The sequence below is a fragment of the Akebia trifoliata genome, chromosome 14 (genome assembly GCF_017979445.1).
Source record: "Akebia trifoliata isolate Shusen 1 chromosome 14, ASM1797944v1, whole genome shotgun sequence".
NCBI lineage: Eukaryota > Viridiplantae > Streptophyta > Magnoliopsida > Ranunculales > Lardizabalaceae > Akebia > Akebia trifoliata.
The window spans coordinates 19,843,681-19,860,620 of record NC_141388.1 but is presented as its reverse complement, the minus strand read 5'-3'; positions in this window follow the sequence as shown (position 1 = coordinate 19,860,620).

Genomic DNA, 16,940 nt, shown 5'->3' with positions numbered 1-16,940 from the left:
GGCTGTTTATATTTCTTTCATTTGGCCACCTGTGGGTACAGAAGACCAAACATTACTATCTCGTTTACTAAAAGAAGATGCATGATGTTTTATTAGGTCAGGTAAAGTTGTTTATTATGATTTTTAACAAAAAAACAATTTCTCGGCGCGGAGCCGACATCAACACGGAGTTGGTGAAGTGCTTTAAAAAAATAATTACATCAGCATAGAGGTGGCATCGACACGGAGTCGATAAAATGTTTTTCAAAACGGAATTAACTCAGCATGGAGCTGACATCGACACGGAGTCGACATCAACACGGAGTTGGCATCAGCACGGGGCTGGCCTCGACACGGAGTCGGTAAAACATTTTGAAAATGTTAATTTCATTAACATGGAGCTGGCATTGACACGGAGTTGAAAAAACATTTTGAAAACGAAATTATCTCAGCACGGAGCTAGCATCTACACGGAGTAGGCAAAACATTTTGAAAAAGTTAATTTCATCAACACGGAGCTGGCTACCACACGGAGTCAGAAAAATATTTTGAAAAGGTAATTTCATTAGCAAGGAGCTGGCATCGACACAGAGTCGACATCAACACGGAGTTGGCATCATCATGGAGCTGGCATCGACACGGAGTCGGGAAAGCGTTTTGAAAAAAGTAAGTTCATCAGCACAGAGCTGGCATCGACACGGAGTCCGAAAAACATTTTGAAAAAGTTAATTTCATTAGCACGGAGCTGGCATCGACACGGAGTCGGAAAGATATTTTGAAAAAGTAATTTCTGAGATAAATTGAGTTGGAACAACCCATGTTTTTGGTAGCCTTCAATTCAGTTCTCTGAAATCAACACCGGCCAGGCAGATCTCCAAGGAAGAGGTGACGCACAATGGCACTCTTAAATCACCTTAGTTGCTCGAATAGACGTAGTCTATCCCCCTCGTATCAATAGGGTAAGATCTTTCTAGGCACCGATTTTGATCAAGAACAGCAATTGGTGCTCTTTAAATATATATATATTTTTTTAAGAAAGTTGAATGCATTTGAGTTGATTGATCAGTTGTCATCTATGTTAGATCATGAACTTGGTTCGAAATTGGATCTGGATCCGGTTTGTAGTAGATCTGGGTCTTAGACCCAGTCGAAATGGCTCTAGGTTGTGGTCCTGGTTGAAACGGACCTGGGTCTTGGATCTAGTTGTAATGGATCTGGGTCATGGATCCAGTTGAAATGGATCTGGGTCGTAGATCCAGTTGAAATGGATTTGGGTCGGAGTCAAGGACCTAGTTTTGAAATGGATCTGGGTCATGGACTCGTTAAAAATAGATATGGATCTGGGCCGGGGTCGAGGACCCAGTTGGAACGGATCTGGGTCATGGACCTAGTTAAAATGGATATAGATCTGGGTCGTGGACCCAGTTGAAATGGGTTTGGATCTGGGTTGTGAACCCAGTTGAACGGGATCTAGGTCGTAGACCCAGTTGAAAATGGATCTAGGTCGTAAACCCAGTTGAAACGGATTTAGATCTGGGTCGTGAACCCAGTTGAAATGGAACGGGTCGTGGACCCAGTTGAGACGAATCTAGGTCGTGAACCCAGTTGAATGGGATCTGGGTCGTGGACCTAGTTGAAAATGGATCTAGGTCGTAAACCTAGTTGAAACGGATTTAGATCTAGGTCGTGAACCCAGTTGAAATGGATCTGGGTCGTGGACCCAATTGAGATGGATCTGGGTCATGGACCCAGTTGAAATGGATCTGGGTCTTGGACCCCGTTGAAATGGATCTGGGTCATGGACCCAGTTCTAGATGGATACGAGTAGGAACCCGGTTCACAGAATCATTTTGATTTGGGAAAATCCGCAAGTTCCTTCCCCCTTTTTTTATTTATTTTTGTTTTGTTTTATTTATTTATTTTTTTTTGAAAACATTGATTAAAAAAAATTCATTTTACTTAATTTGTCCAAAACTTGGGATTTTTCTAAAGGTGCCATCAATGTTTGATCAATAGTAAGTGGGCCTCTTCAAAAATGGACTGTCGAGTTCATTCTGTGGGCTCGAGTTCATTCTGGTCCATATTAACGGCACGGATGTACTTATCCTTCTACTATCCGTGTTTTGGGCGCGGATGAGACATTCATTGTTTCAACCATGTTCAAAACACGGGTAAAGTATTCACTACTTCAACCGTGCTCCCAACACGGATGAAGTATTCACTGCTTCAACCGTGCTCCCAACACGGATGGGGCACATTTTTGTCTATCCGTGTCATGGACACGGACCAGAAAGAAATTCAGTTTCTAGAAATTCACAGAACTATTTTCTTTGCCCATGTCTCCCCTATTTTAAGTCTTTTGCTCACTGTTTTCTCACCCATTTTTTTGTGTTTTGAATGAGGTCACGTGCACTACTCCCTTTTTGCCTAAGGGAGGATAAAAATAAATTGAAGACACCTACCTAATGATATAAGGGTGCCCCATTGGGCTTACAACTTGGGCTTCGAGGCCCGAAAATAATTTGTACGATTACAACCTTGCTTGGGGGTGGATGTAACGTTGAAGACTTGTGTCCTAGCGTTGTCTAATCGGGTACATGCATGCGGCTTAGTAGGTGGTTTCACGGCTACCCGATCTTCAAACCTCGATACATACCAAAATACGCACGTCGTTGGTTGGTGATTGGGTTTGATGTGTTCATTCCCGACACTTGAAATAACGATCTCAAGTCGTGGAACTACTAAGCATCGGGGCTACGTATATTGAGGGTGGAGTGGCTTGTGAAGTGGGCTATGCTCACAAGTGCACGTGCAACAATATTTTTCATTTCTTTTTCATCGACCCCCTTACAAACATGTAATAAAAGAAGAAAAAGTAAATAAATATTACAATTTGATCAAGCGAAAAATAAAGAACACATAGAAGACAAACAAACAATGTTAGTAAGTAAAAAAATCTTTTTTTTTTCAAAACAACCGAGTTGTCACGAGGAATGAACCATGGTTCCCCAGTGGAGTCGCCAGCTATAGATACATGGATTTCGTCATTACGACGGCCACAACTACTATGGTTTAGAGTTGCCACCATTCATGTTGTAAGTGGGTGTGTTAACCGATGTACATTTTCCAAAAAATGATATTTTTGGCTTATAGTGACTCACGATGGATAAGGAACTAATCGAACCTAGGGATCGGGGTAAGCGTCTCGGTTAGAAAAAATGGAAGGTGTTAAGCACCCTTTTCTCCCCACCAAGTGGCGGTAACCTCAAAGAACTTGGTCATTTTGATTTTTAAAAAAATAATAATGTGCCACGTGGGTGCATTTGTACCCTAGATAGGGGTTTACTTTCGGCTCGATCATAGGGTCATCTCATTGCTGGAGATGATCCTTGTAGATCTAAGCCTTGGGGACTACTCATCCTAAATTTATTTAAAATAAAATGAAAAGAATGAGGGGATAATAGAAGAGGGAGGAGGAGAGGATAGAGAGAGAGAGAGAGAGAGAGGGGGTGTACTTTGAACCCACCTTGAAGCTTCAAGGCCACTCCTCTTTCTTTTTTTCTTTTTCTTCTTCTATGCTTCTTAGGTCCTTAGTGGAGTATGAGAGAATATATTTTTTTGTAGAGGATTAATGTGAGATTGGAGAAGAGATGAGGAGAGAAGATAGATTTTTTTTTTGTTCTTTTTTTTATATCAAGACTTGGTCACCATTTTTTGCATGAGAGAAGGGGTATTTATAGGTGTCGAGAGGATATTTAAGGGTATAATGGGGTGAATGGTTAAGATAATAGAGAATGGCATGGGTTTTAGAAGTAAAGGACATGAAATTTAGAGTGTGAGGGTAGTTGTGTAATGAGGGAAATGGGTTGTATTTTAACACAAATGATTTGGATCTTACCAAAATCCATTTGGGTAGAGTATTTGGTGGGGTGAGATGAGTGATGGTTGATTAGGGGAATGGGGGTGTAAGAGGGTTGTTTAGAGAAGGAGTGTTAGGTTGGTAGAGGTAAGGTGTGTAGATTTAGGAGAATGGGTTATGTAAGAGGTTGGTAGATTGGTTTTTGGGAGGATTAAGGGGATGAAGACATGTGGCAATCATGATGAAAGGGTGAGGTGATGAGATTGGTTGATGGTGGTTGTTTGATTAGAGAGAATGGTATCGGTTAGTTAGTTGATGATGAGGGGGGTATGGGTTGAGGTGATTTTATTGGAGTGTTTTAAGGAAGGTGATGGATAGAGATATAGGTTGTGATGTGGGTAGTTAATGGTGTTAGAGAATGATGAGAGGTTAGGGTGCGTAGGCTATGGGTTGTGATGTGGGTAGTTGATGATGTTAGAGAATGGGGATAGGTTAGGTTAGAGTAGGGTATGGGTTGAGGTGATTTTGGAGGGAAGTGATGTGGGTTAGATGGATTGTTTAGAAAATGATGATGGGGATAGGTGATTAGATAAGGGAGGTGAAAGGGGATGATGACATGTGTCATCTTTAGATGTTGATAGGGTGATTGGTTGATGTGAGTAGTGGTTAATGGGTTAGGGTTGTGGGTTGGATAATGAATTGGGTATGGATAATAGTTAGTGGGCTTTTAGTGTATTGGGTTTGGGTTTTGGAGATTGGGTATATGTTATTTTGGATTGAGTAGGGTTTGTTTTGGATTGGATTTTTAAGGGTGGGTAGGTTTTAGGGTTTAGGCGGTATGTGATTAATTTTAGGTTAGGGGGTAAGGTGGGAAATTGGTTGTTGGGGAATTGAAGGTTCATGGGCTTGGAATGGGCTTAGGGTGTTTGCGGATTCGGAGGCGAAGTGATGGGAGTAGAGGGGGGTAGGCATCCTAAGTCTTACATTTTTAATTTTTTAATTTTTTTGAGATTTTCGCGATCATTGGTTTGATAAAAAATGCCACGTGTTGGTAAATCAGGCTTTTTAGTCCCGTGAGAATATTTTGTCAAAAATTTGATATTTTTTGGATGCACGGGCGGAGCGGTGAAGGTTGGACACGTGTAGGATAGCTCGAACCCCTTTGGTGGGTCCCTTAGACCATAAGGTGGTCTTAGGGGCCTCGATTCAATCAAAACTTCCATTTATTAATGTTTTGGGCCTTAAAGGCCCGTTGGCCTATTTTGTTGGAAAATCAATATTTTGAATGGAGCGGGGTAGATGGGAGCTTGCTAGGTCCCTTTAGTGAGCCCATTAACCTGTCGGGAGGTTTTAGGCACTTCTATTTGATAAAAATGTCAGATTTTAATGCTTCTGGCTTTCGAGGCCCGTTGGCCTAGTTTATTGGAAAATTACTATTTTTGGGCTCTTGCGAGTATGGGCCCGTTCAAATTGGGGTGTCTACAGTCTCAATTTCCTCATTGGTAACCTTGATTTTCATGCACATTTTTCAATTCTAACACCCAAACAATGGTATGGACTTACGATTCTTATTGGTAATTGTAGATTTCAAAAATGCATTTAGAATTTTTACAAATCTTTTGATTTTATTTTAAAACGTAGAATTTTTATCATTTATTTTAAATTCATGCAAAATATATGTATTTGATGTATTTAATTGTGTTTTATAACAAATTATATGCAGGTGGGGCATTTTACCGGATTATTTTCACCAATTTGGTTCTCTATCATTCTTCGGACCCAATTTTGATCAAATTTTTATAATTTTTCAATTCAAATGATAAAAATGAATTTAAAAATTTGAAAAATAATTTAATATTCAATGAACTCATATTGAGTTGATGAATATCGAGAAATGAATGTTGTGTTCGAAATGTCGAAAAATGCAAATACTAAAAAAAAGGAAAAAAGGTGATGGAACGATAAAATGTCAGAATCACACCCAAAAGGTGATATTTGCATTTTATATTATTATACTATGTGTCGGTTGATGAACGGATATCCAGGGGTAATTTACTTTTTATTGTCACATGGTGATTGAATGTTTATTTACGATTATGTTAGCGCTTTACGTTTTTGTACTATTATTTAATTTAGGCCGTGTGGCCACAATTTCATGATAGGAAAAAAAATATCTATTCTCAACTCTGTAATATTAATTTCTTATTTGTTTTCAATGAAAATTCTTATATGTATATGTAGTTATTTTGTGAACTGCTAAAGAGCATGTGAACACTTGAAGGGATAGTCCGTTATATCATCCGGAGTGATATACTATCCTGTAGTAAGGACAACCAATCTCATATATGGTATGAGACACATATGAGAGTGTAGTCGCAACTGAAATCTGAGTTTATTTATTTCTATCTTCTCCAGTGAACTTGTAATGTAAATGTGATTGTACACGAATGGAGATGTATAAAGGGAATCACACACACGCCTGATAGGCATAGACGAGGATGATTAGTTAGTGATCATTTATAGTCTATAGTAGTTGAACGTCTTGACACATTAAAAACAGACCCATTGCTTATGATCATGTCAAACGACTAATCTAAGTCAGATAAATAGTCAACCAACCATGGTAAGTTACAGCAACTAGCCACTAAATCAAGAACTAAAAACTAATAAAGTATCGGAACACCATGTCCAGACTGGGAGCAATCCAGTCATAGAATTCTAACTCTTTAATTTTACTATTCTACCATTGTGTATTATGTATCTGTTGTCTTATTTTGAATTATAAAATGAAAAGCATGTTATTGTTTCTATTTTATCAATTAGAATTATACAAAAATAAAAGGTTATAGTGAGTACTACTGATTGATTCAATGTAAATTTTTAATTGTTTAGTTGGTCATTACTTGTTATATATACCAATTAATTGAAATGATTTAAAATTATTACTCGTTCATGCTAGGAAAGGTTATTTGTGTAAATTATTTGTTTACCTACAGGATAACCATTGTTATTTATCGTTTCTTTTTCATTTTTTTTTCAATTTTAGATTTTTTATTTGACAAGGCTAATGTAGAGCATGTTAGCAATGATTATTTAGTAAGTCAGATAGATGACCAGAGTTTTTTATCTGGTGAGCACTAGGGCTATACCCATTAGTTGCGTCAGTTTCTTCGAGATTGTATTATAGATTTTGGTCAAGCGTTATGATTTTGTTAGAGAGAAGAGTTTTTGTAGAATCTTTTATATTATTTACTTCTTCCACATTCTGATCTACCTTATGTTGTTAGATGTATAGACTTCCGCTGTTATTCTATTTTTTTATATATATACATGATATTATCTATATTGTTTATCAAGTGAAATAGGTTTGAGTACCTTAGAATGCTAACATAAACAGAGGAAACCATATCCAAATTTCAAAGCGCCACTTAGTGCCTTGAGATCTGACATGGAGCTTTGTGTTAGCAGATGGTATTAAAGCATAGCATTAAATTCGTATGGGATATAGATCTGCTATGTTTTGAATATTTACCTGATACCATAGAGTTGTATCAGAGTTTACTATTGTTAGTTCCATATTTTGTCAATCCCGAGACATATGTTGAATGTCGGACCGATTTGCCATTGAAGACATATGAAGATTGGTAAAGCTTCTCAATCACACGCGCTTCGATAAAAAGTTTCAATCTGGGTGTACAAAACCTTAGATGTAATAAGACCACCTAAGACCATTTCACAATACTGAGATGATTTATAGGTTGACCCGTAGTGATTAGAAAAACTATTTCCTCAACTTATTCACTCATCGGACCTTTCGTAAATCAGAAAATTGTCATTTAGGGGATATTAGAGATTTGACCACCCTAAGACCATCTTCTATCCTTGGTGACCTTTCGAAGACATTATATAGGTAAAATCTTTCACACCTTCAAACCATTTCATTACCGCACTTCCCAAAAGCTCGTTTTGGCTAGAAATGGTAAAAAAGGTATTTTGGTCATTTCACTTACTTGTGACATTGTCCACCCCTTGGTGGTAATTTGGGGATGTTCTACATAGTAAGATCTATTAGATACCCAAAATGGCATGTTAAGCGGAGCTACCTTTTGAAAGTAATGGCTGAAATACCCCTTAATGGCAGTTTTGTAATTAATCTGGTGGCACCTCCAGCAATTGACAAATGGAACCGATGGTAGTGTTTTAAAAATTGGTTCCACCTGTAAAGCCATTGGGAGCTCGAAAATGGCTCTTAAAATGAGTTCTTTTGTTCATTTCTCTTAAGGTTCCAACTCTAGAGAAAGCCTACATTGATCTCCCATTCTTTCCATGTTTTCTCAAGCTTTGAAAGACTTTAAACTTAGTTGATAACACATTCAACCTAAGCCTTTTCATTTTTGAACCACTCCATCTAACATCCTTGCTTGCACACATATTGGTGAATCTCAAGAAGCTTAGAGCATCCATTTGAAACAAAGAGCACATCTAGATGAAGATGACACTCTCAAAGACGTGAAGAACTCAAAGTACCATATTGGTAAATCGATCCATTGAGTCCAGTTCTTGTGAGTATTTTTGTTAATTTATCTTTCTTTAATAAAAAAAGATTTTTGGTTCCAACACAAAATCAAGCTCTTAAGAAGAATTGAGGAGTCTACTCAACAGAACAAGGTTCTAAGTTTCCTAAAGATTAACTTAAAGTTTGAATGAGATGCTACCTCTTTTGAATAAATTGGTTTAAGGATTCAACTGATGGAAAATTTTCATTTTGAGAGAATATCGTTCTCTCAATCTTAAAGTTTAGAATTTATCCTAGGCATAAAAATTATGTGTAAGGTTTCGAGGTGAACCATAAACCTCCATTTGATAGTGGAACCTAAGACCCAAGAATGGGGTACTTGGTAGTGAACGTAGGAAAGTTGCCAAATCACTATAAATCTTATATCTTCTTTACAATTATGCATTATGCCTGATTTCATATAAATGACATAGATGCCATGATATGCACATCAAGCATTGGATAAAATGTCTACCTTATGAATATGTGTCGTATGTTATGCCATAACTCAAATTAAATTAATCATCTGCATCTCTATATCTTTAATCATAATAGCATAATCGAGAGACTTAATTTAACTTCGTGGGGGTGATTTTAAAACATAAATTTTATTTTACCTATTCACCCCTCTCTAGGTTTAGACATGGTACAAAGCCTATAATTTCAAGTATTAGGTCCGTATGGGACATAGATAGCTTTATTACATAGAAGTAAATGATATCATAGAGTGATATCAGAAATTCCATATCTGAGCTCAGTACTAGTTCTGTATTGGGATTACGATCTCTTCTATGTTTAGAAGTCCATAGAGATTAGAAAGCCTAGGATAAGATTCTAGGTACATTCTGCTAGCAATGGAAATGGTGTCTATTATTAAATTTTGGATTATTACAAAGGTGGATTAATAGTGTGTTATCTGAAGGATGAAATATCTTAAGATGATAGTAAAATAATTATCATGTAAGTTATTCGGTAATGTATAAAATAGTAGTGGTGACATTGTAAACATAGAGAGTAGGTACCATATTAAATGTAATATAAGGTGAAATTGTTTGGTGAGTGAACATGCGAGTACTTGTAAAGCATACATTTGATAAATAGAGTGCTAAAGTGAATAGCATACAATAGGTGCAAGAGAGTTATGAAAGAGTTTGTAAATGGTGGGATGGTGTGCTAAAAGAAATGATGGAGTATTGGAGAGTGAACAAAGATTTTAAATTATGAGTTGGTATTGTAAGTTGAGTTTCTATAAAGAAAAAAAAAAGGTGTTGGTAAGTATGAGGGTTATAAATTTGAAGGTTGGTATGTTTATGGAAAAAAATTTTAGAGTTAAGTTGTGATGTCAAAAAAAAATGAATGACTTAAAAGAGAATAGAAGTTTTAAAATTGTAAGAAGGAATATTTGATGTGCAATTATGCAAGGAGGGTGTAGTTTGGTAATAATATATAGGTATTATGTGGTGAATGGAAATGAAAAATGTTAGGAAAGTGGTAAAAGTAATGTTTAGATATAAATAAGTATTGGTGTTTTTAAGTATAGTATGTGTATATGTTAGTATAATGAGTGTGTATGTTGTGTAAGCAGACTGAATGAAAGGATAAATGAGGTGAGAAAAATGCAGTAAGATGAGAAAGAATAAAAAAAGAACTGTATTGAGATGTATATGAGTGTTGCTTTGGTGTAGTAGTATGAGTAGGATGATGGTTAAGGTGAATGAGTATATACATGTAGCGAAGGTTGAGTATAAATAATGATGTTGGTGTGTGATAAATAAGGAAGAAGGACAGATGTCACAGTAGTGAATTTATAAGTGAGTGATTGTTGATATTGTGGATTGTGAATATTGATTGAGTAGAAGAGTTGTGTGTTAATATTAGTGTATGTATCGGAGAAGTAGATGTGGTGAGTAAATTTTGATTGAGCATGTTGTCAAAGGTGCAGGTGCTATGTAGATGGATATTTGACATGGAATGTAATGCTTTAGCAACAGGTGAATAGTTGGAATGCTTAGATTAGGTAAGTATTAGTTTAGGTGAAATTACTGTTGAGAGTGAAGGTGTAGTATGAAAAATGTGGAAAATGTATTAAGGTGATTGTGTTAAAAAGGGTTGAAAAGAGTAAGATGCAAGTAGATTAAATGTGAATGTGAAAAGATAGTAATAATTAGATTATTGAGTTAATAGTGTAATAATGTGATTGGGTAGTACAGCAAAAATGCAGGAAGATAAGGTGTAATTATAAATATAAAGAGTAACATGAAGAGAACAACTGATGAGTTGGTTGGTAAAATGAAAGAAAAATGTAAAAGATTTTGAAAGGTTTTTAAGAAGTAAAAGAGAACGAAAAATAATATGTGATGTAAATAATCGAAATATAAGTAGATATAGTGTGATTCCCCCAAAACACTAACACAATCTCGAGGTACTAGGTGGCACTTCAAAATTTTGGCATGGTTTCCTCTGTTTATGTTAGCATTCCAAGACACTCAAACATCTGATAAACTTTACATATGATATCCTAGATATATATATAAAAATAAAATAATAGTGGGAGCCTATATACATCTAACAATGTAAGGTAGATCAGAGTGCAGAAGAAGTAAATAATATCAAGATTATATATAAACTCCTCTCTTTAACAAAATCCTAACGTTCAACCAAAATCTATAATATAACCTACACGAAACTAACACTACTAGTGGTTATAGCCTCAGTACTCACTAGGTAATGAACTCTGGTCATTTATTTGACCAACCAGGTAATCCTCACTTGCTAATGCTATTCTACACCTGTCTCGTCAAGTGCAGAACCTGATAATAAAAAAATGAAGAGGAAAGGGTGAGTAACAATAGTTACCTAGTAGGGAAGCAAATAATGCCTGCTAATAACCTCATCATTGCATGAACGAGTAACATTCTGAATCATTTCAATACATGCAATGTTTTATAGAATAAACTACAATTAACTAGTACATATAGCTAAAGATGAGTAATTAAATAGTTAAAATTCACATTACATCAATCAGCAGTACTCACTATAACATTTTCTTTTTGCATTAATCTAATTAATAAAATTGAAACAGTAAACGTACTTTTCATTTTATAATGCAAAATAAGACAATGGTTACATAATACTCAATGGTGGAGCAGTGAAATTAGAGAGTTTGGATTCTACAACTGAATTACTCATTGTCAGGACATAATGATCTAATAATAAATTATTAGTTCCTGATTTTATGGCTGGTCGATGTATTACCACACTTGCAGGACCATTTATTTGATTCAAGTTGGCCATTTAACGTGACTATAAGCAATGGGTCTTTTTTCAATGTGTCAAAACATTCGACTACTCTAGAGTGTTAGTAATTACTGACTAATCATCTTCATCTATACCTATAAGGCGTGCATATGATTCCCATTATACAACTCCATTTGTATATGACTACCTTTACAGTACAAGTTTACTGGTAAAGATAGAAAGCAATAAACTCGGATTTCTAATTGTGATTCCACTTTCATTCTACTTTCATACGCGTCTCATACTACATATGAGCTTGGTTGTCCTTACCGTACATATCAAGATAGTATATCACTCCGGATGGTATGATAGACTATCCCTTCAGGTACTTATAAACTTTTTAACAGTTCACAAAATAGTTATATATATCATTCTTCTTCATAAAAAAAATATGAAATTAACATTATAGAGATGATAATCGATATCCAGGTTCTTACAATGCAATTGTGGCCCAACGGCCTAAAATAAAAAACAGAATCTAGCACATAATCGTAAATAAACATGCAAGTCACCTCATGACAATAAAAAGTAAATTAACCATAAATATTCATTCATCAACCCATACATAACATCACAATATAAAATTCAAACATCACCTCTCGGGTGTGATTTTTACATTTTACCATTTCATCCCCTTTTTCTCTTTTTTATTTTTACGTATTTTTTATTTTTTGAACACAACATTCATTTTCTGATATTCATCAACTCAATATGAGTTCATTGAATATTAAATCATTTTTTAAACTTTGAAATTCATTTTTATCATTTGAATTGAAAAATTATAAAAATTTGATCAAAACAGGTTCTGAGTAGTGTACAGGGCCAAACTGGTGGAAATAATCCAGTGAAATATGCCAGTCACATATAATTTGCTATAAAACACAATTAAACACATCAACCATGAAGATCTTTACGTAAATTTGAAATAACAAAAAGAATTCTATGTTTTTGAAACACATCACAAATTTTCGTTAAAAACTTTAAATGCAATTTTCACAATCTATGATTACTAATAAGAAACATAAGCCCTTTCCAATCTTTGGATGTTAGAATATCAGAACATGCATGGAAATCGAGACGACCAATAAAGAAATCGAGGAATTTAGAGCTGGATAAGGTTGATTTTTGAATCGAACTTAGTGGTTTCCAATATCTCGACGATGGGGTTCTCTTTTCCTTTTACGACGGATGATGGTTTAGACTTTTAGCGGTTGAAATTGGAGGTTGAAGGGTCGAAACATCGATTATGTTTTCAACAGTTTCTCGATGAAACGTTGAGAAAGAAAAAGAAAAAGAAAAGGAAATGGGCGGGATTTGTAGAATTTGATGTTATAAACATTTTTCCCTTCTTCACCTAGTGTCGGTGGCTTCCTATTCTTGATGAATTCGTAAATCAAGTTGGTAAAAAACCAACATTCTTTAAAAGGCACAATGGGCTCTGGTTTGATTTACTGGAGAAGATGAAGAAATGAAAAAAAATGAAATTCATTTATATTAAAATATCTGGACACAATTGTTTTTTTTTAAGTTGTTTTGTTTCACGATAACTTAACTTTTCAGACTCCAAAACTGATGAGTGAATACTCTTCTTTCTATAATTTTATTATTATGGATCTAATGGTGCAACTAGATTTTACAAATTCTTACTTTAACAAAAATTCACTTTTTCAGTCCGGTCTGACTAAAAAATTAAAGTTATTTCATTTTTTACGATAATTTGACTTTTTAGACTTGGAAAGTAATAAATAAATACTTAGTTTTTTTTTATAATTTTTCATTGTGGACCCAATGGTACAATTGGATTCTATAAATTCTTATTCTAGTAAAAATCTCTTTTTTTAACTCGGTCCAATGTAAAAATCAAGGATTTATCAACGTTTTCATTTAGACTTGCATTTGAGTCTGTTTATAGGCTAAAGTATGTTTTTCAGTAATTTTGAATCTAAATGTGAGATCATATTTCATTAAAAATGGTCAAATTTTTTTTAAAATTTTACCCTAAGTCCCATTTTTAGAATTTTCTTAAAATTTTACAAATTATTTTTTCTCAAGATACGAATAAAAAACTCGGGGTATTACATTTTCTTCTCCATAATAAAAATTTCGTCCTCGAAATTTCAATGTCATATCCTATTCTTCAAATAGTCATTATACTTAATATTCATATCGAATTCAATATCTCTACCTTTCATTTCATATTCTACTTATCGTGATATTTCCTCAAGATTTTTGTCATTAGTCTTATGATCTAAAATCTTATTCAAAAGGATAAATCCTACATCCCAACTTTCAACCGATCATAGTCTCCCAATGCTACATACAAGATTTCCTCATACCAACTCATAAATTACAATATACATACTGCAACACATTAACTGTAATATAAGGCACTTTCTATTACTAATATAATAAAATAACACTATTTCCAATAGTTTACAACTTCCACATCACTTATAAATATACTATAACTACCTTTGGTTGTTTTCATGACAGGACAACTTCAACTTTGGAAGGGTCTACTATCATCTTTTCACTTAATACTACATGCCCTAAGAATTTCATCTTACGAAACCATAACTCACACTTGATGAACTTGACATATAGCCTATGTTCTCGTAAAAACTGTAGTGTGATTTTGAGGTGTTTCTTGTGATCTTCCCTCAACTTAGAATTGATTAGGATATCATCTATAGATGCCATTATTTCATAGTGGACATCTTCTCGAGGTGCTTCCAAAATTTTCGATGCATAAGATCCATAAATATTGTTGGTGTATTCATTAGACCAAAGGCATCACTAGATACTTGAAGTGTCCTGGCTTGGTGTAGACACCCCAATTTTACATTTGCTTAATTCGATAATTTGTCATCCAGTCACCATGAATTCCTAATGATGAGCTTAAAGAACACAAAGACTTCTGAGTAAATTCCTTAACTTTTTCCGTTTCTAGTTCTTTCATCTCCCCTACTCGTTACTACTCGATATAGAAATTTATGCATTCTTAGGATTGCTACACCTTACACCCGTTTTAGCAAGCACGTACGCATTGTTTCTCTATATAGTTTGGTAACTTGGAGACATCGCTATGGTAGGACAATGTGATCTTGAAACTTAGAAATAATCACATTGGGACTGAAAGAAACCTCACACCAAAATTCATAAAAACTTGTAAAAATCACCAATATGATGAAAATACCCCTTATGAATTTTGGACCTCCAAAAATCTCGAAAATACCTCCATTGCATTCATAAAGTGATTTCGAGTCTAACGGGACCTAAATCGACAAAAACAAATAAATTAAAAAAAATATATATATATTGAAATGCCCCTCAATGTCCAACTTTGACCTAGAGATGTTGATAGGAAAACATGATAAAAAATCAAAATCAAATTTAAATAAAAAATTCAATCTAATGAGAATAAAATTTAAATTAAAAATCAAACTCCAATTAAAATTCAAACAATTAAAATTCAAATCAAAATAAAATTAAAATTTAATCAAGCAATCGAATTTAATCAAAATAAAATTTAAGTTCACATTAAAAATTACTCAACCAATTTAAATGTAAAATCAAATTAAAAATTAAAAATCAATCAACTAATAAATTCAAAATAAAAATCCAATTGGGCAATCAAATTCTAATTGATCGATTGATTTAAAATTCAATCGACAAAATAAAAAATTAACCAATCAAATAAGAATCAAAATTAAAGCTAACCTATCAAATTAGAACCGAAAATCCAATCAATTGTAGGAGAACCATTAAGGCGAGTAGTGTGAGATCACGACTCCCATTCTTTTATTTAAGAAAGAAGAGTGAAAAATTAAAGAAAGAAAAGAGAAAAAAACATGTAAAAAGAAAAAAGAAAGAGAAATAAAAAAATTTCAAAAGAGAACCCAAAATAGAATTTTTTTCCCTATAAAACATCTCTCTTCTCCAACGACCGAGGACTCTCTTTAATAACGATGATTGATGGAACGACCTCCAAAGCTCTCTCTCCCTACTGCAACAACCAAGAGCTCTTTCTACCTACTAATTTTCTTCCTCTCCTAACATTTTAAAGAGAAGGTCTCCTTCTCTTCACATAGATTTTTTCTCTACATCTTTCTCTTTCTCACGTGGCTGTTGCAACATCATCTCTTAGCCCTTATCTCCACAGACTTCTTCTGTCCAGCTCTCTCTCTCAGCCCTTATCTCCATAGACGTCTTTTGTCTAGTTCCCTTTCTCAGCTTTCATCTCCCCCACATTCTGCCCTTCTCTTTGTCAAGCTCCTTCTCTCTCAACCTCTCTATGTCTCTTAATCTCTTAACATTCTCTACCCAGTTCATCTCGCTCACATTTTTCTCAGCCCACTTCATATTTCCCTCTTCACCAATACAGTACCTATAAGAACACCTTTCTCTTTGACTTCATCTCTTCCTCTTCACCATTACATCACCTATAAGAACACCCCTCTTTCTGCCTTCATCTCTCTTACAACCCAACACAACACCCTTCTTTATTCCTTCATCTCCCTCACGTCCAGCACAAAGTCCCCTCTTTCTACCTTCGTCTCTCACATCTCCATAACAGCAAGAGCCCAAGTCTCGCTTCATCTCTTTCTAAACCAATGACTCCAACATAAACGCTCGCAGCCATAGCCACAACAATTAACATTCACGTCTTTGTTGTCTTTTCCTATAGTAGCTGTAATCACAACAAATACTCATAAGCCTTTCGAGTCATACTTAAAGGAATCAACTCGCTGCTATCTCATCCTATAGGTAGGTTTATTTTAGTTTATGTTATTTTATTTTATTTTTGTTCTTTTCTTTCTCTCCTTATTCTTTGTGGAAAATTCATTTTTTTTCTCTATTTTCATGTGTTCTTATAGTTCAATCTGCGCCTACATTGATGTGTCATGCTAAATTTTGACATCATGATCATCATAGAATTCATCATGAATGAGGTTTTTTATGCCTGCAATGCTATTCAATATTTTATCATATTTCTAATAATTCATAATAAGGGAGATGCATATTTTTTTATTTTTTTATTTTATGCATGGATTATAAGATTTTTTTTTTTTAACTTTAGAATCATTATGTTTGAATTGGACTTGTATGACTTGTGATGATGGTGATTTAAGATCTTTGTATTATTTTAAGATTGAAAAATATTTCTTTTTTTTTACGATGTCTTCATCATTTCGTGCTTAATTTGATTGATGTAGTGAGTTTGTGATGACTTAACTTTTGTGATTAAGA